The following is a 17713-nucleotide window of genomic DNA, read 5'->3' on the forward strand; positions in this document are numbered from 1 at the left end:
GATGGATAATCTAGATGGCGTGGTTTGAAAGTTTCGAAGACGATTCCATTGTTTTTCTGATAAACGTTTAGCTTTTACAACCATGTTTCTTGCAAACACAACCTTCTCTCTTCCTTTATTCTTCATTGAGTTCTTCATTGCCAATTTTAAGAGAATCATGTTGTTGCTTGTGTATCTTATCTTTTTACCTTCACTTTTGTGATTATTCTTTTTCTTTGATTTTGGTGGCAATGTTGCTTTGCATGGATTCATGTCTTTGTATACTAGTAGCTAGATGATGTATGGCTTTTTCTTGTAATGTGAAATATTTAAATGTGTTATGAATGAATTAAAATTTTGTGGTTCTCCTCCAATTAAATAGATAAAAGTGGTAGGAAAAAGTGGATACTTTTGTTAAGGAAAAGTATGTTAAAAATATTAATATTAAGATTTTGATTTGATTTGCAAATCTATTCATTGATTTTTAGATTTTATAATTAATATTTTTTCACTTCATGTTTGTTGTTTTGTTAAAATAAAATAATGTTTTAAATAAAACTTGATTTCAATGGTTTTTTTATAAATATTTTAAATACCTTTTATTAGTTGATTTTTTATTTAGACTCCAAACAATATTGGAACACCCAAATGTATTTTAAATTTATTTGTAATTTTGATATGCGACCAATTTGACAATTTTTTTTGTGTAAGCAAGATATAATATAATAGAGAACTAAGGATTCTCCAACCTATTTAAACAAAATACGGGAATACTCGACCGCAAAAAAGAAAATATATCAACCAATTACAATTAAGAGAGAAAAAGAAGCGGATCCTTACTAAACTTGTCAAACAAATAATTGGAATGAGTCATTTTTCCATAAAATGACAACTTCCAAACAAGGAGCTTTATGTTCCAAACTGTATCGTTAACGTTCTAAACCTCCTCCCGAAAACACACTCCGTTCCTTAAAAGCAATAAAGTCCAAGTTGTAGTCAACCAAACAATATCTAATTTACTATCTCTAACCTTTTGTGTACAAAAGAACCAATGCCAATCCACAACAATTTGCAATAAGATCCTTGTAAGAGCATAAATCAATCTTAACTATATCCCCCCACCAAATAGAAAAAGAAGAAGATGAAGATGAAGAAAAAGCTTTAAAGCCTCGATCACCAAAGAATAGAAGAAAAGATATGTCACCATACCTCGCTTTTAAGATGTTGTACTAAAGCGAATATTTCCCTTGGAAAATTCTACAGCTCCATTTGTTGAGAAGAGCTAAATTAAAAACCATTGTATTTTTAATACCAAGTGTCATACCCCAAATTTTTCCCATCTCATTTCACTTTCAAGCTCATACAATGACTCAAGGCTCAATGGTTAATTCAAGGCACACTCTCATAACCAAAGACCTCCTGAACTAGGGTTTTACATCCTCTCAATAAAATGGATGAATCAAGGCCTCCAATGGATTTCATATAGCTTATTGGGTTTAAAATTATCTCCATGCCAAAATTCAAGCTTCAAATCCAAAGATTGTTCATTCAAGTGCTTAGATAGTCAATAGTCGACTAGTTTGACCTAAAAGTCAATTATGGTCAAAGGACAGTCAAAATTCCTGATTCTTGGTCAACATCAACATTTTGAAGTATCATTTATCATTTGATCTTGGGTTTATCATGGTTCATCAAGGAAAGCTTCAAAATCAATAAGATTCAAAGTTGCTAAATTAGGGTTTTTGGTCTAAAAAGTCAACTGTACTTTGACTGGCCATAACTTTCACATGGAGTATAAAAAATTTATCAACCAAAGCATATTCTGAAGTAAATTGGATTCTCTACACCTTTGTCTCACACATGCCAAGACCAGAGATGCTTCATTCAAGAGATATGGTCCAAAAGATTATAGGTCCTTTTCAAAAGTCAACCAAAAGCAGTTTTTTGTCAAAGCCCATATCATCAACATAAAATCTTCAAATGAAAAAAAAGCTTCCAAAGTGGCTTATAGAAGACATCTTTAGGTTTCCCAAAAGTCATAAAACTCTTCCATATCTTAAAAATTGAGGGAGATATGTCTTGTCAAAGTTGGGCAAATTTGAAGGAAAAATGTGAAACAAAAGTGGTTCAAATTGAATTTCTTGCAAATGGGCCTAACTTTTTAGGATTTAATCTTGAACCCCAAGTTATCCAAAACTCCAAATATGATTGCCACAAATATTTATGATTTATTTGATTTATTATGATTTTTTATTCATTTAAAAAGTGATTAAAAGTCAAATAAATCAAGGGAAAATCATAAATTTGGTTTAGATGAATATTCCAATCAATTTCAATCACTCAATGGGCCAAAATATGAATCAAATTCGTGTGAAAGGGTATTGGAAAGAGAAAGAACAAAATTGGTCCAATTTAGAAAGATTTCATTCAAGTTTTAATCAAAGATCAATTTCACAAATTATGAAGATTTGATTCAATTTAGTTGACCTAACATGTTCTCCTATAAATACATAACATATGCAATGCATTAGGGGAGGAATTTCTGGAGAAAGAACCCTAATCAAGAAGCAGAAGTTCACTCAAGAACATAGATTCGATTTTGAAGTTTTGGAGAGTTTCGAAGCATTCTAAAGGCTGCAATACAATCCTTGAAGGATTCTGAAGCTATTTGGATCGTTACACTACATCAACAACCCCAGAATCACCTGCATATAATGGTGAAATTGGTTTGCATATTATGGTTTGTCTTTGTGTGTTGATTGTTTCTTGGTAGTAAATTGGTCGTTTACGTGATTTAACTGTGATCCACCATTGCTAGGGTTAGTAAGTTTGATTTGGGGTTTTCTGGTTTAGGTAAAATTAGGAGCAATTAGGGGTACCATCATATTCAGAGGAATTGGACGAACATATTCGTATGGTCGCAAAACATTTATATGCGTATATGTGGGTTTTAAGATTTGCGGGTACATTGGCTACGAATGGAATCGTAGCACATCCGTAGCTAAGTGTTCAGAAAATTACAAGGTCTTGTGGGGACACTACTGCAATTTTATCTTATAATAGCACTACTTTAATAGCACTTTTTAGTAAACCGATATTAAAAATTTGACAAGAAAACCAATAATAACACTTTTTGGTCGGGTGCTATCAAATATCGGCCTCTATATTAACCCTTACTTTGAAATCGCGTGATGACAAAAATAATAATAATTAAGAAAAGGTTTTATTAGCGCTTTTTGATCAAGCGCTATTATAGTGATGCCCCTTTGTTATCGCTTTTTAATAAAACGCTATGATAGCAATGCCTCTTTGTTAGCGATTTTTAAAAGCGCTATTACATGTATGTCTAGCAAAAACTACAAAAACTCACGAAACAAATTTCTTTAGGAATTGAACTCTTTTCATTCCACCTTGTTTACGTACTTCACCCTTCCATCTTTCTATCCTTAAACCTTCTCCCTAAAAAATTCATGCATCAAACCTTCTTCATCATTCAAACTTAGAACACTCGCCTTCTTTATCATTTCCACTCATAGCCCTCTTTTCCCCGTCAAATTCAGTCCCAATTTTGAAACTCAAAAACCCTAAAACCAAAATGAACTGTAACCATAAATCAAATATCCTAAAATCAATTCAATCTACGTTCCAAAATCTTTTGATTAGTTTCTAGAAATATTTACAAAGGTTCTTGTATCTCTCTGTCTTGCCGTTACTGTATTCAATTTCGCCTTACTCTATAGTCGTATTTTGTCATGTTTCCCTCCATAGTAGTTGTCCTTGTCAATTTGCATTATTGTTGGTTGAGCTTCGTCATTCTGTTCTTACAAGAAATCCCATAAATCATCTAATCTCGCTCTTGTCTAGCTCTTTTGTTGCAATACTCGAACACTACAACCCTTTTGTTGCAATACTCAAACACTACAACTCTGACACAAAGAATATGTAAGTAAATCCTCACCTATGAATATGTCACAATACTTTCCAAATTATATCTCGAAATTCATCTTATTTTGTTTAAGGAATTGGGGTTTTTGATAATTAGGGATTTCTAATTGTGATGTTTTGTCTTGTTTGTTTTTGAAACAGAATTGTGTTAATGTAAACTGGGATATGGAATCTAGAAGATCCTTTCGAATTCTGTCATATCTGATTTTGAACTTGATCTTTGTGGCTTTTGAATGAATGAAAAAGAAGGAAATGAATCTATTTAATGGAAGGAATGGCTACTTTAGTTTGTGTTTTGTGAGAGTATAAAAGTCTTATTTTTCTGTTTCAGGATAAGAAATTAACTTTACCAACAGATGCAGATGATGACCAGCCCTCTCATCCTGTTGAAGCTGAAATAAAATGATCTCATCAAGTTAATTCTCTATGGTTTGAGGTGAAAATCACTTGTACATTTTTTTGTTTGTTTTCATTGTGGGGGAAGCAAATTTATTGAAACACTAGTTGATTATCTGCAGGCTTGAGAAGCTTTCGAAAGATCCAAGTAAAGGAAATGCATGGCATTCTGGTCACATTGCTTTTGGAAGATATCAATTTTTAATTGTAGTAACCTCTAAGTCTCATAAATGAACATCTTGATACTTGCAACTAAGATTCTTATATGCCCAAACGAAATTCCAATATTAAAATATTGATTTAAAGTCAGCTTCCTATTGAATATTCACTATTTGCATTGAGTATACATTAATTAACTAATTTTTTAATCTATATGCGCATAAGATATCAAATAGAGTATACATTTCTAACGTTCTATTGTGTGAAAGTCAGATATCAAATAGAGTATACATTTCTAACGTTCTATTGTGTGAAAGTCACGCAGGTATGGGGGATGACTTGGAAACCACTTCCCATGTTTCACAATTTGACTCACATGGAACTTACTTTTTGAATTAGCTTATTGAAGAGGGAGTGTAGGTCCTTGTTAGAAATACTCCAACATTTTCCCAATCTTCAACATTTTAACATTAAGTTAAAATTTATGAATATAAGAGGTGCAACATATATTTGTTCTGTATGTTATGCAACATTCAAAAAACTTCAACAATTGTGAGTTTCAATTTGTAAAATATACTATGCTAACATTCCAAAGTACTAGAGAATTGAAATCTGAAAATTTATAAGGTGGTACTTTGAGATATATGGAGGTCCATGAAATCCATTTGAGGTCTCAAAAACTTGTTCTCCTGAAAAAAACAAAAAACCCTAGTCAGGGACTGTTTGTGTAGGAGACAGTTAAGCGTACCTGATTTTTGTGCAGTGTTGAGTCTCTGCTAATCATGTGATATTCAGAAGACTTCTAGAACAAAAATCTTGGAATTTTGAAATGCAAAAGATTGATTTGATTGATGGTACAAAACACAGAGAATTGCACTGTCAGCGATTTGACTGTCAACTGACTGTTCTGGTATTAATGTAGCAGTTAAAGTGAAAATTCAACAGTCAAAGTTAATTTTTTCTTTTTGTTTTTTGTTATGTTAATGGTGAAAATTTATTTACATGAGTTGTTAGAAAAACACAGACATAATAAATAAATAATATATACTGTATGCGAACGAAATTACCGATAATAAACTTGAAAAATATTTAAGGCACAGAAAAATAAATATTTAACTGGCAGAAAACACAAAAAATATTATCTTAATAATTAAAAAACAGTACGATAGATAGTACGACATTTAATACTGACAGTACAAATATTACATACTATAATGAACAGTACGACGAGTGAACGGTACGTTATTAAAAAATAAAAGATACGACAAACTTTAAGAATGACGATTAATAACCCATGCTACAAATAATAACATATAGATGATTGGGAGTGTAAACAACCCAGGTCCACATTTTTCAGGACTGTGCAGACAGAAGAAGGACATGATTACCACCACGACGGTGATGACCATAAGAAAACACGTTTCCATCCGCTTCGCCATTTTTGCCGGGGAAGAAGAGAGAATGAATATGAAGTAGAAATTTTGAGAGATGATTTAGAATTTGATGTGAGATTTTATGGAAAAAATGAGAGGTATTTATAGAATGAAAAGAAGGATAGAGACGTTGGGGAATGAAGTGATTCCGTACAAAAAAGGAAAATTTGAGTGGAAGTAGGATTTGAAAGAAAGTGTATGGTAGGGTTTAAAAAAGAGATGTATAGAATAAAGTTAGGATTTGATTTTGAAAGAAAGAGAAAGAAAGAGATTTTGAAAATAATAGAGTATAGTACAAAAATTAGTGGGGAACAAAAAATAATAATTTACTTGTTACCAGTACAGTCTGAATCCCCGGACTTTGCGCCTGCAAAAAGATTTAGTTCTGTACCAATTGCGTCAGTACTATTTATCTGTAAATAAATCTCAAATAAATAGCGTGTGTGAAGTAATAAACAATACTTGGCGTTTGTGTATGAATAAATTCAACAGCGAGCCAAAATACCGTATAAGAAAAATTCTAAAAACCAAGTATTCATAAATCGGGATATTTATGAGATAAAAATCCAAGATTATATGAAACTCTTAATTTTTAGACAGAAGTTTGTTGCCTTCTTTCTGAAAAAAGATGCGGGCAAATTTTGGGGTATAACAAAGATAAAAACTATTTGCACAAGTATTTTTATCCTGGTTCGTTGTTAACAAAACTACTCCATTCCACCCTTGACAAGGTGATTTACCTCAATTGAGGATTTAATCCACTAATCACACGAGATTACAATGATTTTCCACTTAGACAACTTCTAAGTCTTCTAGAGTCTTCTGATCACAACCTGATCACTCTAGGAACAAACTGCTTAGATACCCTCTAAGACTTTCTAGAGTATACTGATCACAACCTGATCACTCTAGTTATAAACTGCTTAGACACCTGCTAAGACTTGCTAGAGTATACTGATCAACAACCTGATCACTCTAGTTCTTACAACTTAATGTAAATAAATTCTTTTAAGAGTTACAATGCTTCTTATAAAGCTATAATCACAACTGTGATTTTCTCTTAAGTTTAAGCTTAATCTCACTAATATATTACAACAGCAATGTAGTGAGCTTGATGATGAAGTTTGAGAGCTTTTGAATTTGACAGCGTTTCTGTATAATGTGCAAGTATTCTCAGAATTCGTAACGTAGCTTCTCATCAGAACTTCATATATATAGGCACTTGAGAAGATGACCGTTGGGAGCATTTAATGCTTTGCGTAATCCGTACAGCATTGCATTTAATGTTTCACTCTTTTGTCAACTACCTCGAGCCTTGTTTTCGCTGTGTCTACTGACGTTGCCTTTAATAGCTTCTAACGTTCCTTTTGTCAGTCAGCGTAGCCTGCCATCTAGTACTTACTTCTGATCTGATGTTTGTGTAAACAATGTTTGAATATCATCAGAGTCAAACAGCTTGGTGCAGAGCATCTTCTTGTCTTCTGACCTTGAAGTGCTTCTGAGCGTGATACCATGAGAACTTCAGTGCTTCTGCTTCTGATCTCAAGTTCTTCTGATGCTTCCATAGACCCATGTTCGGATTCTGCTTGACCATCTTCTGATGTCTTGCCAGACCATGTTCTGATGTTGCTTGCTGAACCTTCTGAGTCAGTGCTTCTTGCGCTGATTTTGTGTATACTCTTTGTATAATTCCTGAAACGGAAATTGCATAGTATTAGAGTACCAGATTATCTCATACAAAATTCATATCCTTGTTATCATCAAAACTAAGAATATTGATCAGAACAAATCTTGTTCTAACAAACGATTGTAAAAATTCCTCCATCGCTTCTTTTTGGTGGAGGGATATTTAAAAATTAAACTCTCTTTTCTCTTGTGATCCTATTGTTGATTGTAGTAGGTTCATTATTCATAATGGCTTCAATTCACCTTTTTGGGAAGGATTATGCTTGGGAGGCTCGTCTTTGAAGGAAGATTTCTTTGAAAATTTCAATTGGATTAATGAGTGTTACAAGCAAGTGTCTGGTTTTAAATTCGTGTCCTTCTCATTGATGAAGTGTACTACCTCATTTATAGGCAAAGAAAGTGCTTAAAAACTAAGCTAGGAAGCATTGATGATTTTGTTGAATTCTTGAATATTATAACATATGTAGCTCTGAATTCAAGCAACCATGGCTTGATTTTTGCACTCTCTTCTGCGGTACTAGCTCCTTGTGGCAGAGTTTTGAATGCTTCTTGATGACTCATGCTTAAGATTCAAGCTACATATTATCCTTCCATTTCTTTTTTCAATTTAATCTTAAATGTGATAAAATTAAATCAAAAAAAGAACAAAAATGCTATGGGCCTTGGCTTGGTCGTGGGGGGCCCTTCACGTTATGGGGAACATGTTTGGATTATGAAAACTTGGCCCCTTTTGGGAAAAAAACATTTTTGATCAATGTTGATTTCATGCATTTTCCCAAAAAATGGCCAACTTCAACAAGGCATAAATCCCTCAATTTTTATCATATGAAGGAGTTCTTGTACTTTTTGGAAACCTCAAAGAGTCCTCTAACCAATGCTTTTAGTCTCATATCAAAATAATTTTCCATGCTCCTTGTGTGTCCTTTTGTAAAAAGTGACTTTTTGTTGACTTTGAAAATGACCTGTAATGTCTTGGTTCATATTTTCCAAATGGTGAACCTAATGACCATGGGACCAATTAAATTTGAAAGATAATTGAATTTCCTTCAAAATGAGATTTGGTTTGAATTTTTTGGATGAAGGATGAGAGAGTTATCACCAGTCAAAGTTCAGTTGACTTTTTAGGAGAAAACACTAATTTTGAAACTTAGGATTTTGTTGATTTTTGATATTTCCTTGATGAATTATGATCAACCAATGATCAAATGATGAATATTTTTGACAAAATATGGATGTTGATAAAAAATTTCATTTTTGACTGTCTGTTGACTTTTTGGTCAAACGGGTCGTCTGTTGACTGTTTGAGCTGCTGACTGTGCGTCTGAGCGAATTGAAATCTGAAAATTTATAAGGTGGTACTTTGAGATATATGGAGGTCCATGAAATCCATTTGAGGTCTCAAAAACTTGTACTCCTGAAAAAAACAAAAAACCCTAGTCAGGGACTGTTTGTGTAGGAGACAGTTAAGCGTACCTGATTTTTGTGCAGTGTTGAGTCTCTGCTAATCATGTGATATTCAGAAGACTTCTAGAACAAAAATCTTGGAATTTTGAAATGCAAAAGATTGATTTGATTGATGGTACAAAACACGGAGAATTGCACTGTCAGCGATTTGACTGTCAACTGACTGTTCAGGTATTAATGTGGCAGTTAAAGTGAAAATTCAACAGTCAAAGTTAATTTTTTCTTTTTGTTTTTTGTTATGTTAATGGTGAAAATTTATTTACATGAGTTGTTAGAAAAACACAGACATAATAAATAAATAATATATACTGTATGCGAACGAAATTACCGATAATAAACTTGAAAATTATTTAAGGCACAGAAAAATAAATATTTAACTGGCAGAAAACACAAAAAATATTATCTTAATAATTAAAAAACAGTACGACAGATAGTACGACATCTAATACTGACAGTACAAATATTACATACTATAATGAACAGTACGACGAGTGAACGGTACGTTATTAAAAAATAAAAGATACGACAAACTTTAAGAATGACGATTAATAACCCATGCTATAAATAATAACATATAGATGATTGGGAGTGTAAACAACCCAGGTCCACATTTTTCAGGACTGTGCAAACAGAAGAAGGACATGATTACCACCACGACGGTGATGACCATAAGAAAACACGTTTCCATCCGCTTCCCCATTTTTGCCGGGGAAGAAGAGAGAATGAATATGAAGTAGAAATTTTGAGAGATGATTTAGAATTTGATGTGAGATTTTATGGAAAAAATGAGAGGTATTTATAGAATGAAAAGAAGGATAGAGACGTTGGGGAATGAAGTGATTCCGTACAAAAAAGGAAAATTTGAGTGGAAGTAGGATTTGAAAGAAAGTGTATGGTAGGGTTTAAAAAAGAGATGTATAGAATAAAGTTAGGATTTGATTTTGAAAGAAAGAGAAAGAAAGAGATTTTGAAAATAATATAGTATAGTACAAAAATTAGTAGGGAACAAAAAATAATAATTTACTTGTTACCAGTACAGTCTGAATCCCCAGACTTTGCGCCTGCAAAAAGATTTAGTTCTGTACCAATTGCGTCAGTACTATTTATCTGTAAATAAATCTCAAATAAATAGCGTGTGTGAAGTAATAAACAATACTTGGCGTTTGTGTATGAATAAATTCAACAGCGAGCCAAAATACCGTATAAGAAAAATTCTAAAAACCAAGTATTCATAAACCGGGATATTTATGAGATAAAAATCCAAGATTATATGAAACTCTTAATTTTTAGACAGAAGTTTGTTGCCTTCTTTCTGAAAAAAGATGCGGGCAAATTTTGGGGTATAACAAAGATAAAAACTATTTGCACAAGTATTTTTATCCTGGTTCGTTGTTAACAAAACTACTCCATTCCACCCTTGACAAGGTGATTTACCTCAATTGAGGATTTAATCCACTAGTCACACGAGATTACAATGATTTTCCACTTAGACAACTTCTAAGTCTTCTAGAGTCTTCTGATCACAACCTGATCACTCTAGGAACAAACTGCTTAGATACCCTCTAAGACTTTCTAGAGTATACTGATCACAACCTGATCACTCTAGTTATAAACTGCTTAGACACCTGCTAAGACTTGCTAGAGTATACTGATCAACAACCTGATCACTCTAGTTCTTACAACTTAATGTAAATAAATTCTTTTAAGAGTTACAATGCTTCTTATAAAGCTATAATCACAACTGTGATTTTCTCTTAAGTTTAAGCTTAATCTCACTAATATATTACAACAGCAATGTAGTGAGCTTGATGATGAAGTTTGAGAGCTTTTGAATTTGACAGCGTTTCTGTATAATGTGCAAGTATTCTCAGAATTCGTAACGTAGCTTCTCATCAGAACTTCATATATATAGGCACTTGAGAAGATGACCGTTGGGAGCATTTAATGCTTTGCGTAATCCGTACAGCATTGCATTTAATGTTTCACTCTTTTGTCAACTACCTCGAGCCTTGTTTTCGCTGTGTCTACTGACGTTGCCTTTAATAGCTTCTAACGTTCCTTTTGTCAGTCAGCGTAGCCTGCCATCTAGTACTTACTTCTGATCTGATGTTTGTGTAAACAATGTTTGAATATCATCAGAGTCAAACAGCTTGGTGCAGAGCATCTTCTTGTCTTCTGACCTTGAAGTGCTTCTGAGCGTGATACCATGAGAACTTCAGTGCTTCTGCTTCTGATCTCAAGTTCTTCTGATGCTTCCATAGACCCATGTTCGGATTCTGCTTGACCATCTTCTGATGTCTTGCCAGACCATGTTCTGATGTTGCTTGCTGAACCTTCTGAGTCAGTGCTTCTTGCGCTGATTTTGTGTATACTCTTTGTATAATTCCTGAAACGGAAATTGCATAGTATTAGAGTACCAGATTATCTCATACAAAATTCATATCCTTGTTATCATCAAAACTAAGAATATTGATCAGAACAAATCTTGTTCTAACAAACGATTGTAAAAATTCCTCCATCGCTTCTTTTTGGTGGAGGGATATTTAAAAATTAAACTCTCTTTTCTCTTGTGATCCTATTGTTGATTGTAGTAGGTTCATTATTCATAATGGCTTCAATTCACCTTTTTGGGAAGGATTATGCTTGGGAGGCTCGTCTTTGAAGGAAGATTTCTTTGAAAATTTCAATTGGATTAATGAGTGTTACAAGCAAGTGTCTGGTTTTAAATTCGTGTCCTTCTCATTGATGAAGTGTACTACCTCATTTATAGGCAAAGAAAGTGCTTAAAAACTAAGCTAGGAAGCATTGATGATTTTGTTGAATTCTTGAATATTATAACATATGTAGCTCTGAATTCAAGCAACCATGGCTTGATTTTTGCACTCTCTTCTGCGGTACTAGCTCCTTGTGGCAGAGTTTTGAATGCTTCTTGATGACTCATGCTTAAGATTCAAGCTACATATTATCCTTCCATTTCTTTTTTCAATTTAATCTTAAATGTGATAAAATTAAATCAAAAAAAGAACAAAAATGCTATGGGCCTTGGCTTGGTCGTGGGGGGCCCTTCACGTTATGGGGAACATGTTTGGATTATGAAAACTTGGCCCCTTTTGGGAAAAAAACATTTTTGATCAATGTTGATTTCATGCATTTTCCCAAAAAATGGCCAACTTCAACAAGGCATAAATCCCTCAATTTTTATCATATGAAGGAGTTCTTGTACTTTTTGGAAACCTCAAAGAGTCCTCTAACCAATGCTTTTAGTCTCATATCAAAATAATTTTCCATGCTCCTTGTGTGTCCTTTTGTAAAAAGTGACTTTTTGTTGACTTTGAAAATGACCTGTAATGTCTTGGTTCATATTTTCCAAATGGTGAACCTAATGACCATGGGACCAATTAAATTTGAAAGATAATTGAATTTCCTTCAAAATGAGATTTGGTTTGAATTTTTTGGATGAAGGATGAGAGAGTTATCACCAGTCAAAGTTCAGTTGACTTTTTAGGAGAAAACACTAATTTTGAAACTTAGGATTTTGTTGATTTTTGATATTTCCTTGATGAATTATGATCAACCAATGATCAAATGATGAATATTTTTGACAAAATATGGATGTTGATAAAAAATTTCATTTTTGACTGTCTGTTGACTTTTTGGTCAAACGGGTCGTCTGTTGACTGTTTGAGCTACTGACTGTGCGTCTGAGCGAATTGAAATCTGAAAATTTATAAGGTGGTACTTTGAGATATATGGAGGTCCATGAAATCCATTTGAGGTCTCAAAAACTTGTACTCCTGAAAAAAACAAAAAACCCTAGTCAGGGACTGTTTGTGTAGGAGACAGTTAAGCGTACCTGATTTTTGTGCAGTGTTGAGTCTCTGCTAATCATGTGATATTCAGAAGACTTCTAGAACAAAAATCTTGGAATTTTGAAATGCAAAAGATTGATTTGATTGATGGTACAAAACACGGAGAATTGCACTGTCAGCGATTTGACTGTCAACTGACTGTTCAGGTATTAATGTAGCAGTTAAAGTGAAAATTCAACAGTCAAAGTTAATTTTTTCTTTTTGTTTTTTGTTATGTTAATGGTGAAAATTTATTTACATGAGTTGTTAGAAAAACACAGACATAATAAATAAATAATATATACTGTATGCGAACGAAATTACCGATAATAAACTTGAAAATTATTTAAGGCACAGAAAAATAAATATTTAACTGGCAGAAAACACAAAAAATATTATCTTAATAATTAAAAAACAGTACGACAGATAGTACGACATTTAATACTGACAGTACAAATATTACATACTATAATGAACAGTACGACGAGTGAACGGTACGTTATTAAAAAATAAAAGATACGACAAACTTTAAGAATGACGATTAATAACCCATGCTATAAATAATAACATATAGATGATTGGGAGTGTAAACAACCCAGGTCCACATTTTTCAGGACTGTGCAAACAGAAGAAGGACATGATTACCACCACGACGGTGATGACCATAAGAAAACACGTTTCCATCCGCTTCCCCATTTTTGCCGGGGAAGAAGAGAGAATGAATATGAAGTAGAAATTTTGAGAGATGATTTAGAATTTGATGTGAGATTTTATGGAAAAAATGAGAGGTATTTATAGAATGAAAAGAAGGATAGAGACGTTGGGGAATGAAGTGATTCCGTACAAAAAAGGAAAATTTGAGTGGAAGTAGGATTTGAAAGAAAGTGTATGGTAGGGTTTAAAAAAGAGATGTATAGAATAAAGTTAGGATTTGATTTTGAAAGAAAGAGAAAGAAAGAGATTTTGAAAATAATATAGTATAGTACAAAAATTAGTAGGGAACAAAAAATAATAATTTACTTGTTACCAGTACAGTCTGAATCCCCAGACTTTGCGCCTGCAAAAAGATTTAGTTCTGTACCAATTGCGTCAGTACTATTTATCTGTAAATAAATCTCAAATAAATAGCGTGTGTGAAGTAATAAACAATACTTGGCGTTTGTGTATGAATAAATTCAACAGCGAGCCAAAATACCGTATAAGAAAAATTCTAAAAACCAAGTATTCATAAACCGGGATATTTATGAGATAAAAATCCAAGATTATATGAAACTCTTAATTTTTAGACAGAAGTTTGTTGCCTTCTTTCTGAAAAAAAGATGCGGGCAAATTTTGGGGTATAACAAAGATAAAAACTATTTGCACAAGTATTTTTATCCTGGTTCGTTGTTAACAAAACTACTCCATTCCACCCTTGACAAGGTGATTTACCTCAACTGAGGATTTAATCCACTAATCACATGAGATTACAATGGTTTTCCACTTAGACAACTTCTAAGTCTTCTAGAGTCTTCTGATCACAACCTGGTCACTCTAGGAACAAACTGCTTAGATACCCTCTAAGACTATCTAGAGTATACTGATCACAACCTGATCACTCTAGTTACAAACTGCTTAGACACCTGCTAAGACTTGCTAGAGTATACTGATCAACAACCTGATCACTCTAGTTCTTACAACTTAATGTAAATAAATTCTTTTAAGAGTTACAATGCTTCTTATAAAGCTATTATCACAACTTTGATTTTCTCTTAAGTTTAAGCTTAATCTCACTAATATATTACAACAGCAATGTAGTGAGCTTGATGATGAAGTTTGAGAGCTTTTGAATTTGACAGTGTTTCTGTATAATGTGCAAGTATTCTCAGAATTCGTAACGTAGCTTCTCATCAGAACTTCATATATATAGGCACTTGAGAAGATGACCGTTGGGAGCATTTAATGCTTTGCGTAATCCGTACAGCATTGCATTTAATGTTTCACTCTTTTGTCAACTACCTCGAGCCTTGTTTTCGCTGTGTCTACTGACGTTGCCTTTAATAGCTTCTAACGTTCCTTTTGTCAGTCAGCGTAGCCTGCCATCTAGTACTTGCTTCTGATCTGATGTTTGTGTAAACAATGTTTGAATATCATCAGAATCAAACAGCTTGGTGCAGAGCATCTTCTTGTCTTCTGACCTTAAAGTGCTTCTGAGCGTGATACCATGAGAACTTCAGTGCTTCTGCTTCTGATCTCAAGTTCTTCTGATGCTTCCATAGACCCATGTTCGGATTCTGCTTGACCATCTTCTGATGTCTTGCCAGACCATGTTCTGATGTTGCTTGCTGAACCTTCTGAGTCAGTGCTTCTTGCGCTGATTTTGTGTATACTCTTTGTATAATTCCTGAAACGGAAATTGCATAGTATTAGAGTACCACATTATCTCATACAAAATTCATATCCTTGTTATCATCAAAACTAAGAATATTGATCAGAACAAATCTTGTTCTAACAAACGATTGTAAAAATTCCTCCATCGCTTCTTTTTGGTGGAGGGATATTTAAAAATTAAACTCTCTTTTCTCTTGTGATCCTATTGTTGATTGTAGTAGGTTCATTATTCATAATGGCTTCAATTCACCTTTTTGGGAAGGATTATGCTTGGGAGGCTCGTCTTTGAAGGAAGATTTTCCGGAATTATTCAAGGCTTCTAATTTGGAGAATGTTTCGGTTGCGGCCATGGGAATATGGGGTGTAGATGGTTGGATTTGGGGTGATTTTGGTTTATCCGAGGCTAGATTTAATGGTGATGCGGTGTTGGAGGATATAGTCCTAATGAAGGGGCGGTTGGAGGAGTTTCAAGGGTGGTCGGTAGGTAAAGATGAGGTGGTTTGGCAAGGTAAAGAGGGGGTGATTTTTCGGTGGCTTCTTGTTATGCTTTTAATGAGAAATTGTGTATTCATTTTGGTCCCCCGGTTAAGAGTGCCGAAGCTTTCGGGATTTTTTGGAAATTGGATGTGCCGTATAAAATCAAGGCTTTTTGGTGGAGACTTTTCCATAATAGGCTTCCTACAAAAGACCTCTTGATGCTTACAGGTATGTTCTTTACTCATGATAATTTAAAGTGTATATTATTTGATGTTGATATGGAAGATAGGAATCATTACTTTTTCAAATGTGGGGTTGTTAAAAAGATATGGAGTGAGATAGCTTTTTGGGTGGGTAAAGGGGTTAGGACGGAGGAAGAGTGTTTATCGAATTTTATGGAGTGACACTTACTCTTTCATAATCACAATGTTAGAGATTGTAAATTGGGTTTGGTGTGACTCGCTACCACTTAGACACTTAGGCCAAGAATTTAACATTCCAAACGATGTTGGAGAATCCATAGTTCTCCCATTATTATATTTCTTGATTAAAAAACAATAAAATAAAATTTCTACATTATCACAAGATCTCGTTGAAACAATTCTCACATGATGAAATTCTATTAAAAAAATCTATAAGCAATGAAATCCTTCAAGTATTCAAATATTAATACTATGGAAATGTAGGATCATTTAAATTACATAGTTTAAGAAATATAAAGTGTTGTTCTGTAAAAAAAAATAAAAAATATAAAGTGTAACCAAATCTTTCATAAATTTATTGGAATTGGCGGGGATGGGATGGGCAGATGGAATGGACGGGTATGGAGATGAGGTGACTTGGGTATTTCGGAATTGGTGGTTTTGGAGGTGGGTTTTGTGACAAAGCTCGCGGTATTACAGAACCGGCTAGTTGCGTTTGGGGGAGTGCTCAATGTGAAGGATTATGTCTTTTGGTCGCTTGACTTGGATAAGGGATATACGGTTTCTTTGTGTTATTCTTGTTATGCCTCGTCGCGTATTCCGTATGGTCGCCTAATAAATTTGATGGGGAGTTGGAATTGATTTGGAGGTTAGAGATCCCTTTTAAGATAAAAGCATTTGATTGGACGCTTTTTGTGAATAGGTTACCCACCAAAGACCTCTTGGTGTATAGAGGTATTAATTTAACTTCTACTAACTTAAATTGTATTTTTTGTGACTTGCATTTGGAAGATAGAGATCATATTTTCTTTAAGTGCAAAATGATTAAGATTATTTGGAAGGAAATTGCTTCGTGGGTGGGTTTCCCGGAAGGAACAACGGAAGGGTGTATTTCGTCCTTTATGGAATGACATTCTTTGGGCCATGTAAAAAGAATTAACGTTGGTAAATTGAGGGTGTTTTGGTTAGCCACTTCTTGGATTTGGTTGACAAGGAATGATTTCTGTTTTAGCAACAAGGTTGGAATATCAACAATATGGTTTAGAATATCAAGATTTGAGTTTGGAGGTGGTCTTTTTTTTGGCGATATTGCTCATTGTAATTTTACGAGTTTAGCAAAGACTCTTTGCCTTTTATGTCGTAATTTTATTTCATCTGTAATATCGTAGGTAGGCGGCCTCAAACCGTTTGTTGTGTATAAGGTTGGAGAACCCTTAGATCTCCCGTTAATTAATATCTTGCTTACAAAAAAAATTATTGGAAGTAATTCATTATATTAATTTAATTGTCAATTATAATATTTATTTATTTTTAGATGAGCAAACCAATATTAATGTGCACCAACCAATAGATTTATGCAATAATTATAAATATAACAATTTGTTTCAAAATCTATATTAACATGTGAATTAGTCCTTTCGACTACCATATTAATGTGCACCAACCAATAGAAGTTAAATATAAAGAACCTAATCAATTATTTAGAAAATTTTGAAGATTAATGATAAACTGATCAATTTAAGTGTAAACTACC

At 33.5% G+C, this 17713-nt stretch overlaps 1 long non-coding RNA gene across 1 annotated transcript; it reads left to right on the top strand.

Moving 5' to 3' along the window:
* The first annotated feature begins 3734 nt into the window (after nt 1-3734).
* Nucleotides 3735-4542, top strand: LOC131657061 (uncharacterized). Its single transcript, XR_009300456.1, has 3 exons — nt 3735-3921; nt 4066-4360; nt 4443-4542. It is a non-coding gene; the product is annotated as an uncharacterized LOC131657061 (long non-coding RNA).
* The last annotated feature ends 13171 nt before the right edge of the window (nt 4543-17713 follow it).

This window comes from Vicia villosa, linkage group LG3 (assembly GCF_029867415.1).
Source record: "Vicia villosa cultivar HV-30 ecotype Madison, WI linkage group LG3, Vvil1.0, whole genome shotgun sequence".
In the NCBI taxonomy this organism is placed as follows: domain Eukaryota; kingdom Viridiplantae; phylum Streptophyta; class Magnoliopsida; order Fabales; family Fabaceae; genus Vicia; species Vicia villosa.